Source organism: Sminthopsis crassicaudata, chromosome 1, assembly GCF_048593235.1.
Source record: "Sminthopsis crassicaudata isolate SCR6 chromosome 1, ASM4859323v1, whole genome shotgun sequence".
Taxonomy (NCBI): Eukaryota; Metazoa; Chordata; class Mammalia; order Dasyuromorphia; family Dasyuridae; genus Sminthopsis; species Sminthopsis crassicaudata.
This window is the reverse complement of record NC_133617.1, coordinates 321,649,645-321,675,008: the sequence shown is the minus strand read 5'-3', so window position 1 is coordinate 321,675,008 and position 25,364 is coordinate 321,649,645. Positions and strand designations below refer to the sequence as shown.

The 25,364-nt window shown below is 31.8% G+C and overlaps 1 protein-coding gene across 8 annotated transcripts in view; it reads right to left on the bottom strand.

Annotated features, from left to right (window-relative positions):
- CDH18 (cadherin 18) overlaps positions 1-25,364 on the bottom strand; it is an 860,832-nt gene that overhangs the window by 519,694 nt on the left and 315,774 nt on the right. Inside the window, exon 3 of one of the 8 annotated variants that reach the window (XM_074279091.1) lies at positions 18,826-18,982. The exons of the other annotated variants lie outside the window; for them this stretch is intronic. The gene's annotated coding sequence lies outside the window, so the exon portion shown is untranslated. The remainder of the gene's footprint in view (positions 1-18,825; positions 18,983-25,364) is intronic. 8 annotated transcript variants of the gene reach the window in all.

The window sequence follows — 25,364 nt, the reverse complement described above, 5'->3', positions numbered from 1 at the left end:
TATTTATACATGAGAAGATTTCATGGTTGTTAAAGGGATAACAGAAGATTAAAAAAATAATCTTGATTCTATAAAGTAAAAAAAATTAGTTCTTACAAAAATATACTTTGAATTAGTAAAAGGGAAAATTCTTTGAATAGGTTTTCTAATAGAGATTTTATATATAAGATATTCAATTGGCTAATTCAAAATTGTAAGAACAAGAGCCATTTTCCAAGAGATATCAGATTAAAAAATATTTTTAAAAGCAGTTTTCAAAGGAAGAAATCCAAATTTTCAATAATCAAAATTTTTTAATTCTCCAACTAGCTCATAGTAAGAGAAATTAAAATTTATTCAGAAGTTCCACTTCAACCTTGCTAGATTGACAAAAATAATCTGTGAAAGATAATCCCCATTCTATCTCACCCTCCTCACCAAGAAAAAAAAAATGTGACAAATATTGAAGGGATTGAAGGAAAACAAGCATATTAATTCACTGTAGGTGGAACTGTAAATTACTCTAGAGATTCTACAAAGCAATTTGGAACTCTGCCCAGAAAATTATTAAAACGTGTATACATTTTGATGAGCTTCTTGATGTAGAAAAAAACGTCGAAAGACTTGGACTTACAAAGGAAAATGCTATCTATCTTCAGAGAAGCAGATGACAAGAAGAAATAAGCATAATATGGTCTTACATACATGTGTATGTGTATATTATAATACTAAGTTTATATATGTATATATATATATATGTGTATATGCTACAATAAAGCACACAAACACACATATGCATGTATATATATATATATATATATATATATATATATATATATATATATATATATATACATGCATATGTGTGTTTGTGTGCTTTATTGTAGCATGGAATTGGGGGAGGGAGGGGAAAATAAAGCGAAAAGGGCACAGCAGAAAACAAAAGAAAACCCATAAGAAAGCAAAGAAAAGCCATGCAAATTTGAAAACAATGTGTAAAAATTACTAAATAAGTCTCCTGGAAAAGGAAATCTATTGTTTTGTATTGAATCTTCTCAGGTTCTGTTGTACACATGACAATGCTTTATTTTTCTTTTATCATTTTGTGTATGCTTAAAAATGAATTTACAAAAAAAAATGTACATATATGTTAATGTTATATGTCTTCTCCTGAAACTACATGAGGGTTTCTTAAACTCTTTGACTCTTGACCACCTTTTATTCAAGAAACTTTTATGTGTATATAGATATAAATATAAACAAATCTGATAATAAAACATTTTCATGGCCCTCCAACTTCAGTTGTGACCCTATATGTACATAGTTTAAGAAGTTTTGGTCTATACCACCAAAAATTCAAATAAAGAAGAAAAAATCTCTAACTACAAAAACATTTATAATACTTCTTTTCATGGAGAGTAGAAATTATGAATTAGAAAATTGGAAATTGAGGGAACATCTTCCTATTGGAAAATAGCTGAACTAATTGTGGCATGTAAAGTAAGAAAATATTATTGTGACATAAGAAATAATGAAATATACCATCTATTAAGTGATGTAGAACAAAGTGAGGAAAATTGAGAAACCAATTTATATCATGATAACAGAATTCTAGGGGAAAATAACTATATGAGACTTTGAAAACTGTAATCAATACAATTCACAAAACCAAAATAATAAAGATGAAGCATAAGTGAAGAGATGGTGCCCTTAAAATACCTAAAGAGATATACTTTTGGATAGAGGCAGCATGAGACTTTGCTGGTTTATGAAGTTATGTAGGGCGAGCATTATATTTAAGAATTTTTTTCAATTAGTTCAATAAAAGATGACTGTCACAAGAAGGAGATTAATTTTAAAAACAACTTATGATAAACCACATTAATTTTAATAAGATTTATTGCTTTATAAGTGGCATTGTTCAAGATGTAAACTCACATATGTAATTACATTTCCAAAGAGAAATAGAACACATAAGAATCACTTTACTACTAAAACAAAAAATAAATAAATACAAAACCAAAAATGACATCTCAAATCAAAGCCTTAATGGAACAGGAATGCTAATGAATATAGCATCAGTATATTAGAATGAGTACTGTTTCACTAATTTTTAAATGTGTTAAAATCACAGAATTTAAAGTAGATGCCATTAATGTTTTTAAATTGTTGTACTCTAAGACATAAAAGTTATTAGCAACTTTTAAAAAGAACATATTTTATTTTTCAGTTTGCTATCCTCAGGAGAACAAAGAAAGGGGAGGAAAAGATCTACGCGAAAAAAATTATCTTCATAGCACAGCTCTTTCTGTTGGCAAATAATTGAAAGTGAAGGGATGCCTATCAATTGGGGAATACTTGTACAAGCTATAACATAAAAATGTGATAGGATATTATTATACTATAAGAAATGACAAATACGATGGTTTCAGGAAATAGCTGAGAGACTTATATGAACTGATTCAAAGAAAAATTAGAAGAACTAGAGCAAAAAATCATACAAAGTAACAGCAATATTATAATGATGATGAATTGTGTAAGACTCAGATACTCTGAACAATACAATAATTCAAGACAGTTCCAAAGAAAACATAATGAATTAGACTACCTGCCTCTATAGAGACAACTGATGAGCTCTCAATGCATAATGAAGTATACTTTTTTCTCTTTATGTTTCTTGATTTTCGTAATTATTTTCTACAATATGGCTAACATGGAAATATGTTTTGTATAATTTTACATGTAAAAATTATCTTCCCAAAGGGTGGGAGAGGAACAGGAGGGAGGAAGAGAATTTGGAACTCAAATTACAAAAGGTGAAAAATATTAAACGAACTCTGTGTGTGTGTATGTGTGTGTGTGTGTGTATGTGTGTGTGTGTGTGTGTGTGTGTGTGTGTGTGTGTGTAAGGACCCAATTTTACTCCCTTTGCCTAAAAATATTGAAGTCCTTTTCATGATAGGAGACAGAGACAGAGAGAGAGAGAAAGAGACAGAGAGAGAGAGAGAGAGAGAGAGAGAGAGAGAGAGAGAGAGAGAGAGAGAGAGGAGAGAGTAACAGACAGAGAGAGAGAGAAGGAAAGGAAGGAGGGGGAGGAAGAGAGGGAAAGAAGGGGAGGGAGGGAGGGTGGGAAGGAGGGGAAGGAGAGGGAGAGGGGGGAGCAAAAGAGTGAGGAAAGGAGGAGGAAGTCTGAAAATCAAGGAGCAGAACCTTTTAGAGAGTAGTTAAACACAGGGCACACATAAACATAAATGGCTTGATGAGATCTGATAGCATTATAAAGAAATGACAAAATGGAAAATTTCAAGGAAAACTGGTAAGATGTGGATGAACTGATAGAGAATTGAGTAACCAGAACAACAATAATAATAACATTATAATGGAAAAAATATTCAATTGCTTAGGAATTTTGTTCAAAGAATGTTATGGGCCAGAACTTGAAATAAGGTGCTGTCAGTTATCTAATTTAGCATAGTAGTTAACAGTTCTCTAGTTCACTAATGTACTTAGTACTTCCCAGAGTTCTACAAGATTCACACCTTTAAGAGAGTATATATAAGCTAGGAGCCTCAGCCAGGATTCAGTCCAGAGATTCAGAAGCCAAAGAAGGCAGGCCTCTCAGAACCAAGGAGAGAGATAGGCCTCCAGAAAAACTAGTCCAGCCCCAAGTGCAGGAGACAAGACTTTGAAGGAGACAATAAAGGCTTTGGACTTTAATCCCTGGCTGCGCTTGTGATTACTGAACTGAAACTTAAGGCTGCCTCTAGAGACTCCAAGGAAACCCCAACAAGAGAACATTACATTTTAAAGAGAATATTACAAATGAAATTATATTTTTGTACAAAGAAAGATGAAGCAGGCTACTCATTGTTTGACAAAGACATTCAAATAACAATGCAGAATTAGGCATACATTTTAGGGCTCGGATATTATGTGGATTTACTTTGCATTTTTGTTATGAGAATTTTATTTTCCTTTTCTCTTTTTGTTAAACAGAGATATTATTGGAGAAGGAAAGAGAACCTAAAATGTGGATTAAAAAGAAAATGAATATTAATTTAAAAAGAAACAAACAAACAAAAAAAAGATCACATTCTAAACTATTCCTTTCTCCTGAAAGGGGGAATATTCAGCCCATCTTCTAAAAAGCAAATAGAAGGGATCACAAATGATCAAATACTTTGCCAGCTCCATATTCTACAAAAAAATCAACTCAGTATAATTAGTAATCTCATGTGAAAATTTAAAAAATGCCTTTTCTTTTTTCTTGAAGTTTAAATATTACACACATTTCATTTTGTTTTTATATTAAGTATACTGCCTTACATCATTGCTCAAGTATGTATGCTAGCAACTTTAAAGCATTTTTATTATTAGAATCTTAATTTTAATTTATATCTGAGAACAACTGTCTTGTATTTGTTATAATTTGCTGATAACTGTGGTTGACATTATTATTATTATTTCTAAGACAGTGATAACTGTAGAAAAGTCTGTTTGGGAAGGAGATGATAAAGGTCTTTTTTTCTGAAATGTCAAGTATTATTGTATTTATTTGTTACAGATGAGTCCTTTCTTTTTTGTTTTTGCTTTTTGATGGAGGGGGAATGGACAACAAAATCAAAAGTGAAAACAATTAAGAAATAAGTACTATAACAAAAAGAAAATAGAAGGAAAGTTCAAAATACATTTATAAAAGCTGGACAGTATTAAATTACCATGTGAAAATTAATATTTAGTGTTTGAAAAGCTATGCAAAAGGAAGATTTGTGATTTTTCCCTATTCAATTTTCTTTCTTGTTTTATTCTTCACATATGGAAGAGATTATTTTATATCTACAAAGTTCATAATAATGTAGTGTCCAAGTTATGATTCATAGTTGGTTGTGTGACAACTTAGTGAGTCCAATAGTATATATATATATATATATATATATATATATATATCTTAGATACAGTAAATGGAAAAAAAAAAACTTTTAGTAGTTGTTTTACCTCCAGAATCAAAAATAAAGTCTTTTATTTGGCATGTAAGGTTCATCATGACATGATCCCTTCCTACCTTTCCAGTCTTCTTATACTTTATTGCCTTCATGCATTACATAATCCAGCTATTTTGGCTTCCTTGATTTTCCTCTCATATTATATACTCCATCTGCCACCATTACCATGCTTACTGACTATCCCCTATACCTTATTTTTTTTCCTTCATCTCTTTTTAGAATTACTGATTTCTTCCAAGACTCATTTCAACAACACTTTCTCCAGATGGTCTTCCTTCATCTCCTCAGTTGTTGGAATTTTTTCCTCTTTGTTCACCTTTTATCAGTTCTGTATGTATCTTGTAATGTTTCCTTCATTCAATTTTAAGCTCATTAAGGGCAGAATGTGATTTAATCTTTTTTTTTTTTTCTATTTAGCATAATGCCTAAGCTATATATAATACTGTATAGCTATAGGTTATTTTATGTTAGTGTCTCCAAATAATAAAGTTCAGTGTCACCAAATGGCAACAGGGAAGTATTAGGTGGCCAAAAGTAGGACTTAATATATTAACAACTATTAATTATGTAAGAGAATTGGTAATAATATTATCATTAAAGCCCATATAACTAGAAAAGAATAAATGTTTGTTGTATATTGATAGTGAGGCACAAATTATGGGCAGTAGACATGTTTCATATCATTCATACAATGTCAAGAAAATGAACATATTTATCAGAGACTCATTGTGGAAAATTTGCCATTGGAAATGTGTAATTGGACTTCAAGAAGGAAAGAATTAGGTTATGATACTCATACCTTGAGGCAGCAATGTCATGAATTAGATCATAAGTCTATAGAAATTTCATTGAAATATTTAGTTGAATTCCATTCAAAATAACAGTCGATAGTATAAAATATTTGGGAATATATCTACCAAAGGAGAGTCAGGAATTATATGAGCAAAATTACAAAACACTTGCCACAAAAATAAAGTCAGATTTAAATAATTGGAAAGACATTCAGTGTTCTTGGATAGGCCGAGCGAATATAATAAAGATGACAATACTCCCCAAACTAATCTATTTATTTAGTGCTATACCAATCAGACTCCCAAGAAACTATTTTAATGACCTAGAAAAAATAACAACAAAATTCATATGGAACAATAAAAGGTCGAGAATTGCAAGGGAACTAATGGAAAAAAAGTCAGAGGAAGGTGGTCTAAGTGTACCTGATTTAAAGCTATATTATAAAGCAACAGTCACCAAAACCATTTGGTATTGGCTAAGAAATAGACTAGTTGATCAGTGGCATAGGTTAGGTTCACAGGGCAAGATAGTGAATAAAAATAGCAATCTAATCTTTGACAAACCCAAAGATCCCAAATTTTGGGATAAGAATTCATTATTTGACAAAAACTGCTGGGAAAACTGGAAATTAGTATGGCAGAAACTAGGCATGGACCCACATTTAACACCACATACTAAGATTAGATCAAAATGGGTCCAAGATTTAAGCATAAAGAATGAAATCATAAATAAATTGGAGGAACATGGGATGGTTTACCTCTCAGACTTGTGGAGGAGGAAGGAGTTTGTGTCTAAGGGAGAACTAGAGACCATTATTGATCACAAAATAGAACATTTTGATTACACCAAATTAAAAAGTTTCTGCACAAACAAAACTAATGCAAACAAGATTAGAAGGGAAGTAACAAATTGGGAAAAATTTTTTACAGTTAAAGGTTCTGATAAAGGCCTCATCTCCAAAATATACAGAGAATTGACTTTAATTTATAAGAAATCAAGCCATTCTCCAATTGATAAATGGTCAAAGGATATGAACAGACAATTTTCAGATGATGAAATTAAAACTATTTCCACTCATATGAAAGAGTGTTCCAAATCACTATTGATCAGAGAAATGCAAATTAAGACAACTCTGAGGTATCATTACACACCTGTCAGATTGGCTAAGATGACAGGAACAAATAACGATGAATGTTGGAGGGGCTGTGGGAAAACTGGAACACTGATGCATTGTTGGTGGAGTTGTGAAAGAATCCAACCATTCTGGAGAGCAATCTGGAATTATGCCCAAAAAGTTATCAAAATGTGCATACCCTTTGACCCAGCCATACTACTACTGGGCTTATACCCCAAGGAACTACTAAAGAAGGGAAAGGGTCCTGTATGTGCCAAAATGTTTGTGGCAACCCTTTTCATAGTGGCTAGAAGCTGGAAGATGAATGGATGTCCATCAATTGGAGAATGGTTAGGTAAACTATGGTATATGAATGTTATGGAATATTATTGTTCTATAAGAAATGACCAACAGGAGAAATACAGAGAGGCTTGGAGAGACTTACATCAACTGATGCTGAGTGAAACGAGCAGAACCAGAAGATCATTATACACTTCAATAATGATACTGTACGAGGATGTATGCTGATGGAAGTGGATATCTTCAACATAGAGAAGAGCTAATCCAATTCCAATTGATTAATGATGGACAGAACCAGCTACATCCAGAAAAGGAACACTGGGAAATGAATGTAAACTGTTATTTTTACCTTCTGGATCCAATTCTTCCTGTGCAACAAAAAATTCGGTTCTACACACATATATTGTATCTAGAATATACTGTAATATATTTAACATATATAAGACTGATTGCCATATGGGGGAGGGGGTTGGGGGAGGAAGGGAAAAAATCTGAATAGAAGTAAGTGCAAGGGATAATGTTGTAAAAAATTACCCATGCATATGTACTGTCAAAAAAATGTTATAATTATAAAATAAAATAAAAAATTAAAAAAAAAAAGAAATATTTAGTTGAACTATTTAGCATTGCTAGTTCTTTCTACATTTTTCTCTGATTATGGTAAGATCACACTTTTGAAACTTTTGGCACACTAATACTTGTATACTGAAATCATTAGCATTGTAACCTATTATCAAAGATTAAAATAATCAAGTCTTTTAAATACCATAATTTTATCCTTAGATTTTTTTAACAAGAAAAATAGATTTACAGTAATCATCAAAACCATTTGATACTAGCTAAGAAATAGAATAGTTGAACAATGGAATAGGTTAACTTCACAAGACACAATAGCCAGTAACAATGGTAATCTAGTATTTGATAAACCCAAAGATCCCAGCTTCTGGAATTTTCTCACTATTTGACAAAAATTTCTGGGACTATTGGAAAATGGTATGGCAGTGACTAGATACTGAACAACAACTAACACCTTATACCAAGATAAGGTCATGATTTAGACATAAAGAGTGAAGTTAAAAGCAAATTAGAAGAACAAAAGATAGTCTACCTCTCAGATCTGAGGAGAAAGAAGGAATTTGTGACCAAAGAACTAGAGTATATATTATGAAATTCAAAATGGATAATTTTGATTATACTAAGTTTAAAAGGTTCTATATAAACGAAACCAATGCATAAAAGATTAGAAGGGAAGCAAAAAGTTAGAAGAACATTTTCATATCCAAAAAGGATAAAAATAAGATAAAGGCCTCATTTCTAAACTATATAGAGAACTAATTCAAATTTATAAGAATATAAGCCATTCTCCAATTGATAAATGGTCAAAAGGATATGAAGAGACAATTTTCAGATGAAGATATTAAAAATAATTTCTAATCATATGAAAATATGTTTTAAATCACTATTTATTAGAGAAATGCAAATTAAGACAGCTATGAGGTAATAACACACACCTCTCATATTGGCTAAGATTGAAATGAAACTCATATATATTTTGGTATAGTTGGATGACCTACCTACTGTGGTATGTATTCAGCTTTTAAAAAGAATAGACTCTTAAGATATTTAGCTGGAGAGGAACTTATGTATCAACATGTGAAAGCTCTTATTTTAAGAAAAGAAATAAGAAGTCCCAGGGAATAAAACTAATGGAACCAGGTTTGGAATTCAGATCTAATGATGACACTTAACAGCACTATTCCCACTATAGAAAAACAATGCAGTTATGTGGAAAGAATTCTGGGCATTGGGGCAGATTAGTATAATGGATAAAGTGCTGGTCCTGGAGTCAGAAGGACCTGATTTTGAAAATTGCCTCAGCTACTTGACAATTCATACCTGTATAACTCTAGGTAAGTCATTTAATCTCAATTGCATTAAAAAACAAAGGAATTCTGGGGATGGAATGAATAGTCTGGTCTTTGAAGGTGTGACTTCATACACTTGTTAGCTAAGCAAATTATTAAACTTTTTAGAATCTCAATTTTCTCATCTTCTTAAATGGATATATGAAACTTTCTACTCCTTGTCTCATAAATTGAGGAAATCTCTTTACAAACCTTAAAGCAAATGTAGATACAAAACATTCAATATCATCTATTACTCCATTCTGGTTAAAAGATAGTTGTAAAATGATGTTACCTGGGTTTACTACAAATGTATGTTATCTTATCAGATGGGTCTTCACTGATGTACACAAATCCTTTTCCTTCATCTTTCATAATTCTCTAACACACTTTACATGGTGCTTTTTTCTGAACCACTCTTTCTCTCCTACATTCATGTACATTTATAAAAAATTTAGCACAGTGCCTGACACATGCCTAATACTTCCCCCCCCTTTCTTTCATCTTTAACAGCTTTCTGAATATAAAGAATACCTTGTTCATGCCTAGCCAAGAAAATTTAGAACATTCATTGTGAGCTATGTCTTTTCTTCAGACCTTTACCTCAAATCTCTTCAATATTAGCACTCATTATCCTTCTTCTTTTTACTTCAATTTTTGAAAAAGGATGATTTTTCACTAAGCCCTACATTTGTGCTTTTGAATACATCTCCTTCTGCTTCAGTGAATTTGCCTTCTTCATCTTTTCCTTTTTCCTTCTAACATTTAAAGCATGTGGCTGTTTCTCTATAGCCTCAACTATGTACAGGCATCTACCACCCTTAAAAATTCTTACTTAGTTCTGAATTGATTTCTGGAAAATCTGAAGTCCTAGCAGATATATCATGATCAAGTCTTCTATCATTGGATTCATTTGACATATGTCCTATTTGAAAATTTTTCCTTGTTAAACAGATACCAAATTCATTTTGGTTTTAGTTTTTAGTTTGTTTAGTATATCCCATAATATAGTGGGATGTAATTAAGCTGGATGATAGTCCCAGAATATTGAAGGGATTTTAGACCATGACCAGTAAGAATAGAAGTGCTATTGTACAAATTCTATCAAGGTTTTCTAGCTATTAGTGTCTTGGAAGAGTGATCCAGAAATCCTGGTCCACCATTCTACCTTTGGGGATTGCTTTCTTGAATTAACTTTATAGTATAATTAAAATACAACCCATATAGACAGATATTTCCCTTGTAAATGTAAAAGTTGATAACTGTAACTAAATGGTTTGGATACCACCCAGATATACCACTCTAATCCTTAGATATCTTTTCCCATCTTAAAAGTTCCAATAATTCACTAAAAAAGGAAGTCTTATCTTTTTAAGGCATTCACTTTCATTCATCTTTCAAACAAAATTTTATATTCTATCCCATCCCCACCCCACAAAAATTACAATACCATTTATTGAGTATCATTAGTAAATAAAAATATATATTAATTAGTTGGCAGTATAGAAAACATTTGTACAGCAAAGCATAGGAAAGAATGGAGATTAAAGCAATTACTGGAGCATTGTTTATGAAAAAATATGCAGCCATTAAAAAATACGGGTATCATCTCATTATCTCATGACCAACTTTAAAGTAATTAGCTTTCCCTTGAATTTAGACTTATGGTAGAAAGATCATAGAATGTTCTAAGGTTAAAGGGACCTTAAGATTACAATCTAGACTTACTCATACCTGAAAAAAAAAATGTCTTCTAAAACATAGCTCTCAAGTGCTCATCCGATGTCTCAGTGAAGAATTAATGATTTATTACTTTTAAACAAGTAGTTTATTTTACTTCTCAATAAGTCTGTTGTAAAGATTTGTTTGGTTGGTTGTTTTACTGGCACTCTGGCCATGATGTGATCCTCTGCAACTTCCATTCATGATATCAAGTGCTTCTCTTTGAGATCAAACAAAACAAATTAATTCCCTCCTCTACAAGACTTCAAATACTTTAGGAGAAGGACTACAAGGTCTTGACTTTCTCCTGCCAAATGTTCCTAATCCTTTCAACTGATCCTCATCTGGCATGTTCTTAACACCATTTGGGATCCCGATCTCCTTTCTGTGTTTATTCTTGAATTTATCTTTATCATTTTTTAAGTATGGCACTCAGAAATGAGCATGATAATTACAGAGTTGTTTTATATGGGAAGAGTATAACACGGCATATACTTTCCAGAATAATATACTTCCTTTAATAATGTATTCCTTTATGTTGTTACCTTTAAATTTTTCATTCTATTGTTTCATACTGAGCATTTATTCCACCAAACTAGTATTTTTACACATGTACTATTTATTTATTTATTTTTATCAGGCTTCTTCAATCTTGAAACCTCTGTTTTGATATAAGTATAAAGTTTTACATTTCCCCCACTCACATTCTTCTTATTTGATTCAGCCCAGTGTTCTAATTAGATAAAATAACTGGGTCCATGTTTGAAGGATTTCCAGACTGAAAGGATCCAGCATTTAAAAACCTCAGGTTACCTCTATCTTACCACATTTGTTGTTTTTTCCTTTCTTCTTAAAGACAACCATTACATCAGGGAAGTGATGCCATGACATTCAAATAAATTAAATTTCAGGGAGTGAGGACTGTGCAAGTTCACCAGCCTCACTTTCTTTCCTGAAATCATCTGGATTCAGTGAACAAATATAGATCAGGATAACTAAAGTATGGTCCTGTATTCAGTATTCAGTGAGTATAAGGTCTTTAACAGTTATTTTTTTTGACTGAGATAATCACTCATTCAATTATTAAATCTAGGTAAGAAAGAAATGAGGCAAAAAATGGCCTATTCAAAACATAAAGAAATAAAATATCAATTTGAAAGGGAAATTTCTGGCCAAAACAATTTCTGTTGACATTAACTCTGAGGCAATCAGGGCCAAAACAAAGACCAAGAGTGCTTGGCTGGGAACTTCTATTGGCCAATCAATGAAAGTCAGAGTGCTTTGAGTTTAAGGTATAATCCTTAAGGAAGGAATATAGTCCACAGACCCCATTATATGAAGAAAGAAAAGAAAAAAAGGAAGGAAAGAACAAAAGAAGGAAGGAGGAAGGAAAGAAGGAGGATGGAAGGAAGGAAGAAAAGAGAAAAGAAAGGAAGGAAGGAAAGGGAAGGAGAGAAGGAAAGGAGGGAGGAAGGGAAAGACAGAAGGAGGGAAAGAGGGAAAGAAGAAAGGAAGGGAGGGAGGGAGAAAGAATAGGAGGGATGGAGAAAAACAACCATCCTTTGGAAGTATAGTTTTCAAACATTAGAAGGAAGGAAGGAAGGAATGTAGTAGCTCTATTGCCTGGTCTTCCATGGTGCAGCTTTTACTCATGTTGTACATTGTTTGTTCTCAACTTCAGGGAGATGATGCAGTGACATGCAAATGATTTGGATTTGAGTGAGGAAGAGATTTCCCAAGTCACTAGCCTTGCTTTCTCCTCTGGAATCATCTTAGTCCAGTGACCAATGTATATCAGTACAACTAGAGATGGCCCTCAATGCAGTGGGAAAACTTGGCTCTTTCAATCTAAGGTATTTAACAGCTCTCATTTTTACTGAGTGAATTGCCCATTCAATGATTAAGGCTACCTAAGAAATGAGTGTGATACTTTGGGTAACCATCACAGTGGTATTCTGTTGAAAGCATAGTTTCCAAACATCAGAAGGAATGAAGGAAGGAAAAAAAATGTTGACTATGTGCTTACTTTATTCTAGACACTTTGTTAAGCACTTTGCAAACAGTATTTCATTCTATTCTCATTACATCCTAGATATCAAAATACTATTATGAGAACAGAAATAAAAATAAAAACAAAAAAATCCTCAACACACATTTTGCCAAAGAACATGGTGTAGATAGGATATAGATGTTAAAATAAACCAAGTGTAGGAAAATTTTAACATCCCCTTTTAACATTTAATATATGTGTATATTCTGAGTAAAAGTAGATAGGGTACATACATTTACTATATAATTTGTTTCAGTTCTATTTCTAGATAGAAAAGAAAATTCTAAACTGGAAGTGCAGTAAAACAAGGGCAAAAACAGTTTGCTTAAATACACTTAACTAATTAAAACTCATTCTGTTATTTATTATTATAACATTTTATTATCATATGCAATTAAATAATTATTTAAATCATCTGTCTTTATTTTCCACTTTATCACTATGAATTATATCCTGATTTAAAAAAAAAAACACTTGTTCTCTATAAAAATGAGTTTCATAGGTTGCAGAGTGTTTATTTCTCTTCAGTGCACCATTTTTATGTGAAATAAAGCATGGGTTGTCAGTTGAATATGTTGAAATATGTAATTTTTAGGTCTTTTATGGAGAATTCTGTGAATAGAACATCTTTTCCTATATATTTCCAACTGACAGTCAATGCAAAGTAAAATTATAGCTACAGTCTGATCCTCCATCCTACTGAAAAGTCTTAAAATAAATTCCTAGCAGGGTCACCTGCTTTAGACCATCTCTTGATAGAAAAAAAACTATTAACAAAATTGTTTTCACTAAAGCTTTGATGATTTTGGCAGTTGTGCATTTAGAGTATACTTAAAACCTTTTTATTTAGCAAGATGAAAACAAATGAAAAGGAAAATAAAACCTACCACCTCTCCCACTTGACAAATTAAAAACATGATGAAAAGTTATTTAAAATAACTTATTTAAGAATATTTAAAATTAAACTATCCCTTTCTCCCAGTATTTAATATTAGAAATTTAAACTCATTATTCTTTATTCCTAGGATGTACTACAGAACAAAAACAGTTGAGGGCTTAAAATGTCATTATATTTATGAAGAAAAATAAAACTGCCAATACTCCAAACAATTTCCCTACTTTATTTTTTTACCTTTGTTTAAACAAAACTGAATGTTTCTTTGTTCTGTTTTTTATAAAGCAAGTAAGGAATATAGAGGACACAAAAATAATACTAGAAACTATAACAATCTTATTAAATCAAAAAGAATATATTAAAATTAAATTTGTCTTATTTGTTATTTTAATAAATTTTATTCAAGTTTGAAATCAGCTATTTTTGGTAACAGCTGGAATATTAGGATTTCATTTCTGGCAGCAATGCTAAGGATCATATCACCTGGAGTTCTTAGGATAAAGTCTTAAAAGTAGAGAGCTATGACCAAGTCTCCTGTTCTCTTAATCCTTAGCTTACTTTTTGCTTCTCTTCCCCCCTGACACCTTTCATCTCCTTCTTTTATTATTTCTTTACTTTTGTCAAGACAATTTGGCACCTGGATTACAAGCAGTGATATTTACTAGCTTCTATCCACCACTGTATTCATCTATTCTCAAGGGCCCAAGCAGAGAACAAAGATTTTTTTTCCCTCCCAGAACCCTGATAAATTGTCTAATGATCTCTTAGATGTTTAAAAAGAGGATTTTTTAAGTCACAGAAGATAAAAGAAGTTTAATTTTTTTTTGTTGTTTTTAAACCGTATATAAAATTTTGAATTGTAATGTCTCATAAAGATCAATTCTAGACATATTGTTTAAACTTAGGGAACTAGATTTACTTTTAACTCTTGTCAGTTTTTGTGCTGCTTTTATTTAAGTTTTTGCTTTTTTTTTTTTGTTTGTCTAGAAGTTCTGTTGTCTCAGATTTTATTTCAGACTCAATCCTCTCATGGAAAAAATAATGGTCATAGATGGTCATAGATTGGCATCTGTCTAAAGTCCTTCTGGGCATTTTCTTGGATAACTTCCCTAAGACCAGTTGTTGTTGATATAGATTCCTCTGGCTCCACCCACTTCTTTATCAGAGTCCCACCATGATCTCCCCATTTTGGGTCTCAGGCCTTGCATATTATTCTTTTCCTCTTCTTTTGAAAAATCTACTCTTTACCTCTAGACACTGGCTCCATCACCTCTCTCTCTTCTTAATTCTTGGCTGATGTAATAAATACAGCACTATTTCTTGATGATGATATTATTTCTTCTACAATAAAGACCCTTTTACTCACCTCTTTTAGTTTATTTTTTTTTTTACCCTGGCTTTCAAATATGGCTTCAAAATGTATTGTTTCCACTCCTTCAGCTGAATTTCTCTGTATTTTTAAATCCAAATCCTTTAAGACAATGTTTACTTAATTTCTACTCTCAATGATTACACTAGATTGGCATGCACATGCGGAACAATGGGCACTACTTATTTTTCTTTATCAAGAGCAATGGGTATTAACCAAGTACAACCTACTATTAATTATTCCTTGATATTTACAACCACACCAGGGTTACAAATGGACAATATGCTATTTTAAAGTAATTATTGTGAATTGAACAAAACTTATTACTTGTCTTGCCTACATTAACAGAGTTCCAGGTTGCAAATGCATATATTTAAAATACCAGTAATATATTTTCCATTTTCCCCATCCACTTATAGAAGATAAAATTAATGCTCAGAGTACTCATAGTCTTACATGTACTTTTCAATTTAAGCAATACTGAAATCCTGATATTTGAAATATAGTCTATTGTACTTTCTACTACAGTCACTACATCATTCTAATACATCTGCCATCCTCTAATCAGTACTAACATTTTTGCTATTATATTTAGTAACACTTAAAAGAAGTAAATCACAAGTTATCAACAATGGCATCAATATAAATTAAAAATTTATTTTTAAAGCATTATTTGCAATGAATTTCGGTATTCAATCTGAATGTTCCAAGAATATGCTATAGCTGAAATAAAATAAAAAAGCAAGGTTGTAAAGAATATCTTTTATATGAAGTGGTAAATTGTAAAGTGTTTTTTTATTCCAATTGCTTCTCAACTTTTTGTAGTCTCTACCATATAGTCATAATAAAAAGTATCACCCCAGGGACTTCGTAAGCACTGCATGCTTTGTAACTAAGCCCTGTCCCCTCTTTGACTTAACTGTCTTTTTAACCCATATCTTCTCTGAGATTCTGGGAATACTTATGTTTCACTATAAATGGTATTTTCTTGTATCTAAGAGATTAAAGAAAACAAAATAGAATAGAAGACCGCACAAACATAATTGAACATAAGATGTGATAGAAAAGCTGCATTGAGATTAACTGACACACTTTTACTTTTTCCTGCCATATTTTCTAATCATGCTAGTACTTAAGTTTGCTTTGTACTAGATTACCTTTATTGGGGATGCAATGCTTTCCATGTAGTGAATACTTAATAAGTATTTGCTATGTTGAATTGTCTTTTTTGGTAGGGGAGTTGGCAGGGATGTGCAGATAATGAAGATCTTTAAAAATAATTAATTTATAGACACTAGAGAGAAAGAGAAAAACCCAAGGCCAGATTTAACTTTAAAAATTTTAAATATAATCTTATTCATACATTGTTTTTAATATTATTTACATTTCTTATTTTTCTACTTTCCAACTCCTTTCCAAAAAGCCATTTGTAGTATAAATAATAAAGGGAGGAAATTATAAACTATCAAAGTATTTTAAAAATTGATAATATATTCCCTGTTCCACATTCAGTTCTGCAAAGAAAAAAAGTATGAGAGGAATCACTTTATATAACTCTTCTTCAAGTTCAAGTTAAAGCATTATAATTTCACAATGTATAGTATCTACTGTTCTTCCCATTAAACTTATTTTCTTTGCATATATTGTTTTGCTGGTTCTGCCTACTTCACTTTTGATCAGTTCATGTTTTCTCATATGTGTGTGTGTATATATATATGTGTGTGTGTGTGTGTGTGTATACATATAGTTTTATTCACACACACAAACATATTCAGACATCCTATAATTGATAGGCAATTGCTTTGTTTCCATTTCTTTGCTATTACAAAAGCTGTTTTTATATAATATGCTTATAGTAAAGAAACATTTCTTTCATTTTTTTTAAATCATTGATTGACATTGGCCTATATGCAGAGTGATGGAATCTGTGTCAAAAGATATGAGTACTTTAATAATTTATTTAACATAATTCCAAATGTCTTTCCTTAATAGCTGAAGTTCCAGTACATTAGTGTGTTCAAATTTCAATGACTCTTCCAACACCAAGTCCTTTAGAAATGTGTTTTTCTTTAAATCCAACATTATTTCCTTTTTATGAAAATAATATGCAACTTCCCTCTCTTTTCCCTCCCCATACCTCCAAAGCAAACAAATTCCCATACTGGTATCTCTATCTATATCTTTATATCTATACTCATTCTGTACTTTGAATAAATCATTTCTGTCAAGAGTTTGGTAGCATGTTTCATTATGAATTGTATATCTTGTATATATATATATATATATATATATATATATATATATATATATATATATATGCACATATATATATTCATATATACAAATGCTATATATTTTGAAAGACATTAATTTATAAGGTTTAAGGTGATTTTGATGTGAATTTCTCATTTACTGATTTGGAATATTTTTATATAGTTACTATTAGTTTGCAATTCTACTTTTTCCAATAACTATTTATTTATATTTTCCACTTATATATTAAGAAACTATTTCTGGAGCAGATTTAATGTGGATATTATTTCACCTACCTTTAGCTTGACCAATAATTCATTTTAAATAGTATTTTATTGACATTATCTCTGGATCTATCAACAGGGGACAGTCACTGAAGTTTTTGGGGAGGGGAATGCTCTGTGGTAGGGAAACTGATTTATGCAATGCTTCCAAAATTTGTGATCTATGCTTGACTTCCATCTGTAAAAGCTTTGGTACTTAGTATCTAAGTGTCCTTGTAAAAGCTCTTTTTCCTCTCTGAATCTCAATTTACTTATGGATAGAATGAGGGAGTTAAAGTATATAAATCACTTTCAAGTTATAAATTAAAAAACTATTTAATTAGAGTTGGAAAATATTTCAAATACTATCTAGCCCTTCTACTTCCATTTTGTAGAAGAAGAAACTGATACTGAATGAAAAAAATTGTGTAAATAGACTTGAAATCCAGGAATTCTGGAACTAGTTGTGCTTTCCCTAGTACCAAGCTATCTACCTCTAAGCTTCAAGTCTGAAATAAAGTTAGCATACTATTAAAACTCAGTTATTATTCTAGTAATTTGTTAGATAATCTTTTCTCAAGAAAACACAATGATCAAGTAAAAAAGTAAAGCATATTATATAATTATATATATGTAGTTTTTTTAACATCAATATTTCAGTGTCTCAAGGATCAATGATTTAATTGTTGAACTTTTGTTTCCTCCAATAGTGCAGATTTTCTACTATATTATTAATTTTACAAGTTGATATGGCAAACAGAAGTCAAACCAACAAAAGGAACAACAACTTGAAGTCAATACTGTGGGGGTGAACTGTCCCTAGTTTATCATGAATGGTGTTCAGACAAAAAATCGTTAGATAATATAGTGGATCAGGTGCTGGACCTGGGTCAAGGAGATGAGTTCAAATCCAGCCTGAGATACCAGTTTTGTGACTTTGAGCAATTCACTCAATCTGTCTCAGTTCCCTCAACTATAAAATAGAAACATATCATTTATCTCCCAGGCTTTTTGGATTGGTTGAACTTGATAAGAAATTATACTCTGGAAATATAGCCTTCAAAGAAGTAAGGATCTGATTCACATCATAAAGAGAAATTGGAGAAGGAGTTTAATCAAAGTCTTATTAACATTGATTGAAAGAACTGAAGGACTTTTGCCTCTTTATACCACATGCTTACCACAGTAGCTGGAACATAGTAGTGCTTAAAATATTTGTTGATTGGATGACTAATAAATCCTTATGCCCAATTCTTCTCCTTTGGGTTTGCCTGGAATCATGGCAACTACTGTGTTTAGATGTTGTAGTTGCCTGCCCATGGGGTTGTGAGTTGAAACCTGTCCAAATACAGCTCACAGTCAGTTGTAATGCTTATAATTCTCTTCATTAGAGTCACATTTTACAGTTAAGGCATAATTGTACAGCTCAGCTTGGCTTCCATAAGATCAGTGGAAACTCCCAAGAGAGATATGTTAGAAAGTAGAGATGTGATGCCCAGCAGAGAACTGGATAATGACATCCCCAGAGGAGATGAGTAGCTCTTCTGCATCAAATGTCAGTTCTCCAGTGATATATGCTTCCCTGTCCCCATGTGTGTTCTGACCACATGTTACCTATTTTTGTGCCTACCACATGTGTTTTATGGGTGTATGTGTCCTCTTTATATATGCCTTTCCCACTGGCAACATGGTATCATCTGGCAGAGAAAGCCACAAGAATACATGGGGGGATTTATTTTTTTCACTTTCTTTACTATGTTGTTTGATTAAGATTTCTTTTGCTTTAAACTGATGAGCTCTCAGTATACTCATTATAACGTGAACCAACCCAGGGCACTTATGAATTTGTTATAATTAGGTGCTTGAAATCTGGAGTAGCTTTTTTGGGGAGCTTGAGAGTTAGAACAATTCCCATATAACTTCATCATAAAGAAACTCTTTGAGGTGGATAGAGCAAATAGTAATTAACCTCATTTTAGATAGAGAATATTGAAATTCAGAAAAATTAAATGATTCTCTCAAGGTTACATAGCCAATGAGTTATAACTAGAGAATCTGAGTCCAGGAGGCAGAAAAAAGATGGTGGAGACTAGACAGATCTTTGAGTTCTTCCTGGTTTCCCTCAGACCAATATAAAATCAAACCTCTGAATTGGTTTTGAAGTGACAGAACCCACAAATATTTGAAGTGTAACAAATTTACAAATTTCCAGCATAAGATATTTTAGAAGAACTGCAGAAAAACTGTGATTCAATCAGGCATGGGGAGTGGAAGTAGGAGTGATGAGTATGGAGGGTAAAAAGGATAGGAGAGGCTGCTGAGTATAGGCACAGGACAGGGATTCAGGGAGGTGTGATGTACACATGCCATGGGAATCTAGCAGGAGGCTACTCTGTTCTGGTTCAGAAGCCAATGGATCAGCAGACTAGATGTAAGATATCCAATGCAACTACAAAAGGCAAATAGTAAACTCTTTAACCTCAGAATAATTTGAATTTAGCCACACCCATCCAGCACAGAAAAAAAGTCAGCAGCTCTGGCTCCAGGGGAGTGTGAAGCTGCTGTCACCTGCAGAGGAAATTTGGGACATCTCACCTTTGCCCTAAAAGCAGACTTCAACCTTTAAAAATGAGAAAAAAAGCAAAAAGGACTCTGACTATACAGAGCTTTTATGGAGACCTCAAACCCTGAGGACACAAAAGACAAATGGACTCCAATTGAAGCCCCAAAGATTGATATGAGTTTGTTACCATCTCATATGGTTCTGGGGAAAAAGTCAAAAAAGATTTTAAGGGAGTTACAAGAAAAATGGGGAAAGGAAATGAGAATTTTGCAGAAAAAATTTAGAAAAGGAAACACAGAAATTATCTCCAGAAAAACCTTTAAAATAGATTTAGAGAAACGGAAAAGGCATATAACTTCTTACAAAATAGATTTGATGAAATGGAAACAGAAACTAATGCACTGAAAAACAGAATTTGGGAAATGGAAAAAAATTCAATGAAAAAAACCAATTCGGGAAAATATTTTTAAAAACAAAAGTTCTGATAAAGGTCTCATTTCCAAAATATATAGAGAACTGACCATAATTTATAAGAAACCGAACCATTCTCCAATTGATAAATGGTCAAAGGATATGAACAGACAATTCTCAGAGGGAGAAATTGAAACTATATCCACTCACATGAAAGAGTGTTCCAAATCACTACTGATCAGAGAAATGCAAATTAAGACCACTCTGAGATACCACTACACACCTGTCAGATTGGCTAAGATGACAGGAACAAATAATGATAAATGTTGGAGGGGATGTGGGGAAATTGGGACACTAATACATTGCTGGTGGAGTTGCGAAAGAATCCAGCCATTCTGGAGAGCAATCTGGAATTATGCCCAAAAAGTTATTAAACTGTGCATACCCTTTGACCCAGCAGCGCTACTACTGGGATTATATCCCAAAGAAATACTAAAGAGCGGAAAGAGTCATATATGTGCCAAAATGTTTGTGGCAGCTCTTTTTGTTGTAGCTAGAAACTGGATTTTGAATGGATGTCCATCAATTAAAGAATGGTTGGGTAAATTGTGGTATATGAAGGTTATGGAATATTATTGCTCTGTAAGAAATGACCAGCAGGAGGAATACAGAGAGGCCTGGAGAGACTTAAACCAACTGATGCTGAGTGAAATGAGCAGAACCAGAAGATCACTGTACACTTCAACAACAATACTGTATGAGGATGTATTCTGATGGAAGTGGAAATCTTCAACATAAAGAAGATCCAACTCACTTCCAGTTGATCAATGATGGACAGAGGTAGCTACACCCAGAGAAGAAACACTGGGAAGTGAATGTAAATTATTAGCACTAATATCTGTCTGCCCAGGTTGCATGTACCTTTGGATTCTAATGTTTATTGTGCAACAAGAAAATGATATTCACACACATGTATTGTACCTAGACTATATTGTAACACATGTAAAATGTATGGTATTGCCTGTCATCGGGGGGAGGGAGGGGGGGTAATTTGGAAAAATGAATACAAAAATTAAAAAAAAAAAAAAAAAAAGACTGAATTGCAAAAAAAAATAAATAAATAAATAAAAATAAAAAAAAATAGATTAGCACAATTCTAAATCATTAAATCAAAGCATCAAACTTTAAAAAAAAAAAAAAAAAAAAAAAAAAAAAAAAGAAAAAAACCAATTCACTTAAAAGTTCAATTGGCCAAATGTAAAAGTAGATAAAGCTAGCTGAAGAAAATAATTCGCTAAAAATCAGAATTGAATAAATGGAAGTGAATGACTCAGTGAGGCATCAAGAATCAGTTAAACAAAACCAAAATAATTTTAAAATAGAAGAAAATGTAAAATACCTTATTAAAAAAACAAGTGACCTAGAGAGACAATCTAAGAATTATTGGACTACCTGAAAACCATGGTGAAAAAAATGGCTAGACAACATCTTTGAGGAAATTATCAAGGAAAACTTCCCTATGTCCTAAAAGCAGAGGGTACAAAAATCGTTGAAAAAATTCTCCAATTCCTCTCCTGAAAGACTGCAAAATGAAAACTCCAAGGTATATCATACCTAATTTCGGAAATAACAGATCAAGGAAATAATATTGCAAGCTGCCAGAAACAATTCAAATATCAAGGAGCAACAATGAGGATTACAAAGGAGCTAGCATAACTTTAAAAAAATGAAGGGGCTAGAATATAATATTACAAAGGGTAAGGAAGCTTGGACTACAGCCAAGAATCAACTATCCAGAAAAATTAAACATCATTTTTCAGGAAAAATACAGATATTCAATGAAATAGGTGAATTTCATTTATTTTTTGATAAAATGGCCAGAACTGAACAGAAAATTTGATACAGAACTCAAGAGAAGCATTAAAAAAGGTAAAAATGAAAGCAAAAATAACTTTTTCTTTTAAAAATTAAAAAACTTACATCCAAATATGGGAAGATAATGTTTAACTCTTAAGAACTGTATCTCTGTAAAGGGTATAATTAGAGAATTTATGCATATTTTGACTTTACTGTGATTATGTAAAAAGGAAACTAGAAGTGGAAAGGGGACTGGACTGGAAGAAGAGGAAAATGTAGGTAAAATGGAGTAAATTACATCTCAAAAAGATGAAAAAAAAAAGACCTATTTACAATTGAAGGAAACAAAGGAGGGGGATGAGCATCATGTGAATCACAATCTCATTAGATTTGGCTCAAAGACAGAATATTGAATTTATTTACTTTGACATGGAAACTTGTCTCAGTCTATAGGGAAGTAGGAAGAAGAAAGGGGAAGGCTAATAGAAGGGGCAAAAAGAAGTAGGAAGGGAAAGATATAAGAGAGAAAAGCTATAAAAAGCAAGGGCTGTTTGAGGGAGTTAGTGGTCAGGAGCAAAACACTGGGAGGTGAGAAAGGGGGAAAGGAAAGAGAAAACTCTAACTTGGGTAAAGTAAAATGATGGGAAATACAGTTAACAACTTTAATTTACTGTTAATGTGAACTCTCCCATGAAATGGAAGTGGAAAGAAGACTGGATTAAAAACTAGACTCCTACAATATATTATTACAAGAAACACATTTAAAGCTAATTGATACATATAGAATAAATTAAAAAGGCTAGAGTAGAATCTATTGTACTTTGGCCAAAGTTAAAAAAACAAACAAACAAAAAAAAAAAAAACAGTAGTAGTGATACTGATCTCAGATCAAGTAAAAACAAAAATATTCTAGTTCAAAGAGCCCAGGAAGGAAACTATATTTTGCTAAAGATACCATACATACATAATGAAATAATATCAGTACTAAATATATATGCACCAAGTGGCATAGTATCCAAATTTCTAGAAGTTCAGAGAGATGTAAGAAGAAATAGATAGCAAAATTATATAGTGGGGCATCTCAACCTTACTATCTCAAAATTAGGTAAATCAAACTACAAAATAAATAAGAAAGAGGTTAATGACGTAAATAGAACTTAGAAAAGTTAGGTATGATAGACTTTTGAAGAAAATTGGATGGAAACATAAAGGAATATACTTTTTTTTTTCCTCAGCAGTGCATGGAACCTACCCAAAAATTGGCCATGCCTTAGGGTATAAAAACCTCAAAATCATATGCCTGAAAGGCAGAAACAGTAAATGCATCTTTTTTCAGATCACGATGCAATAAAAATACCATGCAATAAAGGATCATGTAAAAACAGACCAAAAATTAATTACAAATTAAATAATCTAATCCTAAAGAATGAGTTGATGAAACAACAAAACTTAGAAACAATGATAAATTCTTTCAAGACAATGACAATTATAAGACACTATACCAAATATTGTGGGATATAGACAAAGCAGGTTTTAGGGGAAGTTTTATATCTCTAGATGCTTTCTTGCATAAAATTGAGAAAGAGAAGATTAATGAATTAATCATGCAATTATAAAAGCTAGAAAAAGAACACAAAATTTAAAAACCCAATTAAATATCAAATTTGAAATTCTGAAAATAAAGCAGAAGATTGAAAAAATTTAAAGTGGGAATGTGAACCCATATGTAATTAGTTTAAATTCTGGGAAATTACTGATACATCCCACTAAATTACTTGAGTAATTCAAGTCTAGTCAGTGGTACATGTATTTCTTTTTTTTTTTTTCTTTTTTCTTTTCTTTTAGAATTTATTTGATTATCACTAATTTAATAAGGTCCTTATATACTAATAGGCTGGTGAATTCTACAAACCTGAATCACAAAGATATTTATTTAACTATAATTTCCATAAATAATACTTATTGGACAGGTAAGTCTATTTTATAGAATTAATCTTATTTATTTTTTCATTCTAGGATCTATAAACTCCAAATACTAAACATTGACTCTTCAGGAGAGCCTAGACTTTAAAAAGATTTTATAATACTGCTATATCATAGAAATATTTTTGGCTCATTCTTCATTGACTTAGGTATAAATGTACTGAAGAACCAGGAATCAAATGGAAAGAAGATCTTATATAAAATAATAATAATATTATAATAATTCATTATTGGCATCCTTCCTAAATATAAAAATAGAAAATCTGTGTATGTGAAAGAAAATAAAACCAAAAATTTTTTTTATTGTTTTGTCAAACCAAAAACATGTATTTTAACTAAATATTTGTTGAAAAAAATAAGATTTTCAAAATTTGGTTCAGGTACATTCAACACTTTAATGCTTGACTGTTTGATTATTCTCAATAGCCAAGTAAATAGGTAGAAATAACTTGTATAAGCACTCTGTAATTATGGATTATAGTAAATATCATTACTTGAAAAGAAGGATCTTAAACTTAGAACATCCAAATATTTAAATTGGTACATAAAAAAATTAGAGGAAAATACAAGAAGCTCCATATCAGTTTAGATCATGCAGTAATTCCAATCTCATAGAGTTTCATAGAAAGCCTTTCCCTATTCTTCCTTAATTCTACTGTCTTTTCTTTGATGATTGTCTCTAACTTATCCTATATAGAATTTTTTCTACATAGTTCTTTGAATGCCCTTTTCTCCTTTAGATTATGAGCACCCTTCTAGAGTAGAAACTGTCATTGATGTTTGTATCCCCAGAACGTATTCCCCCCTGGCACATTGTTGTTATAATTTTTCTGTTGTGTCTGACTCTGTGAGCCCATTGGAGGTTTCCTTGGCAAAGAGACTGAAGTGATTTGCTGTTTCCTTCTC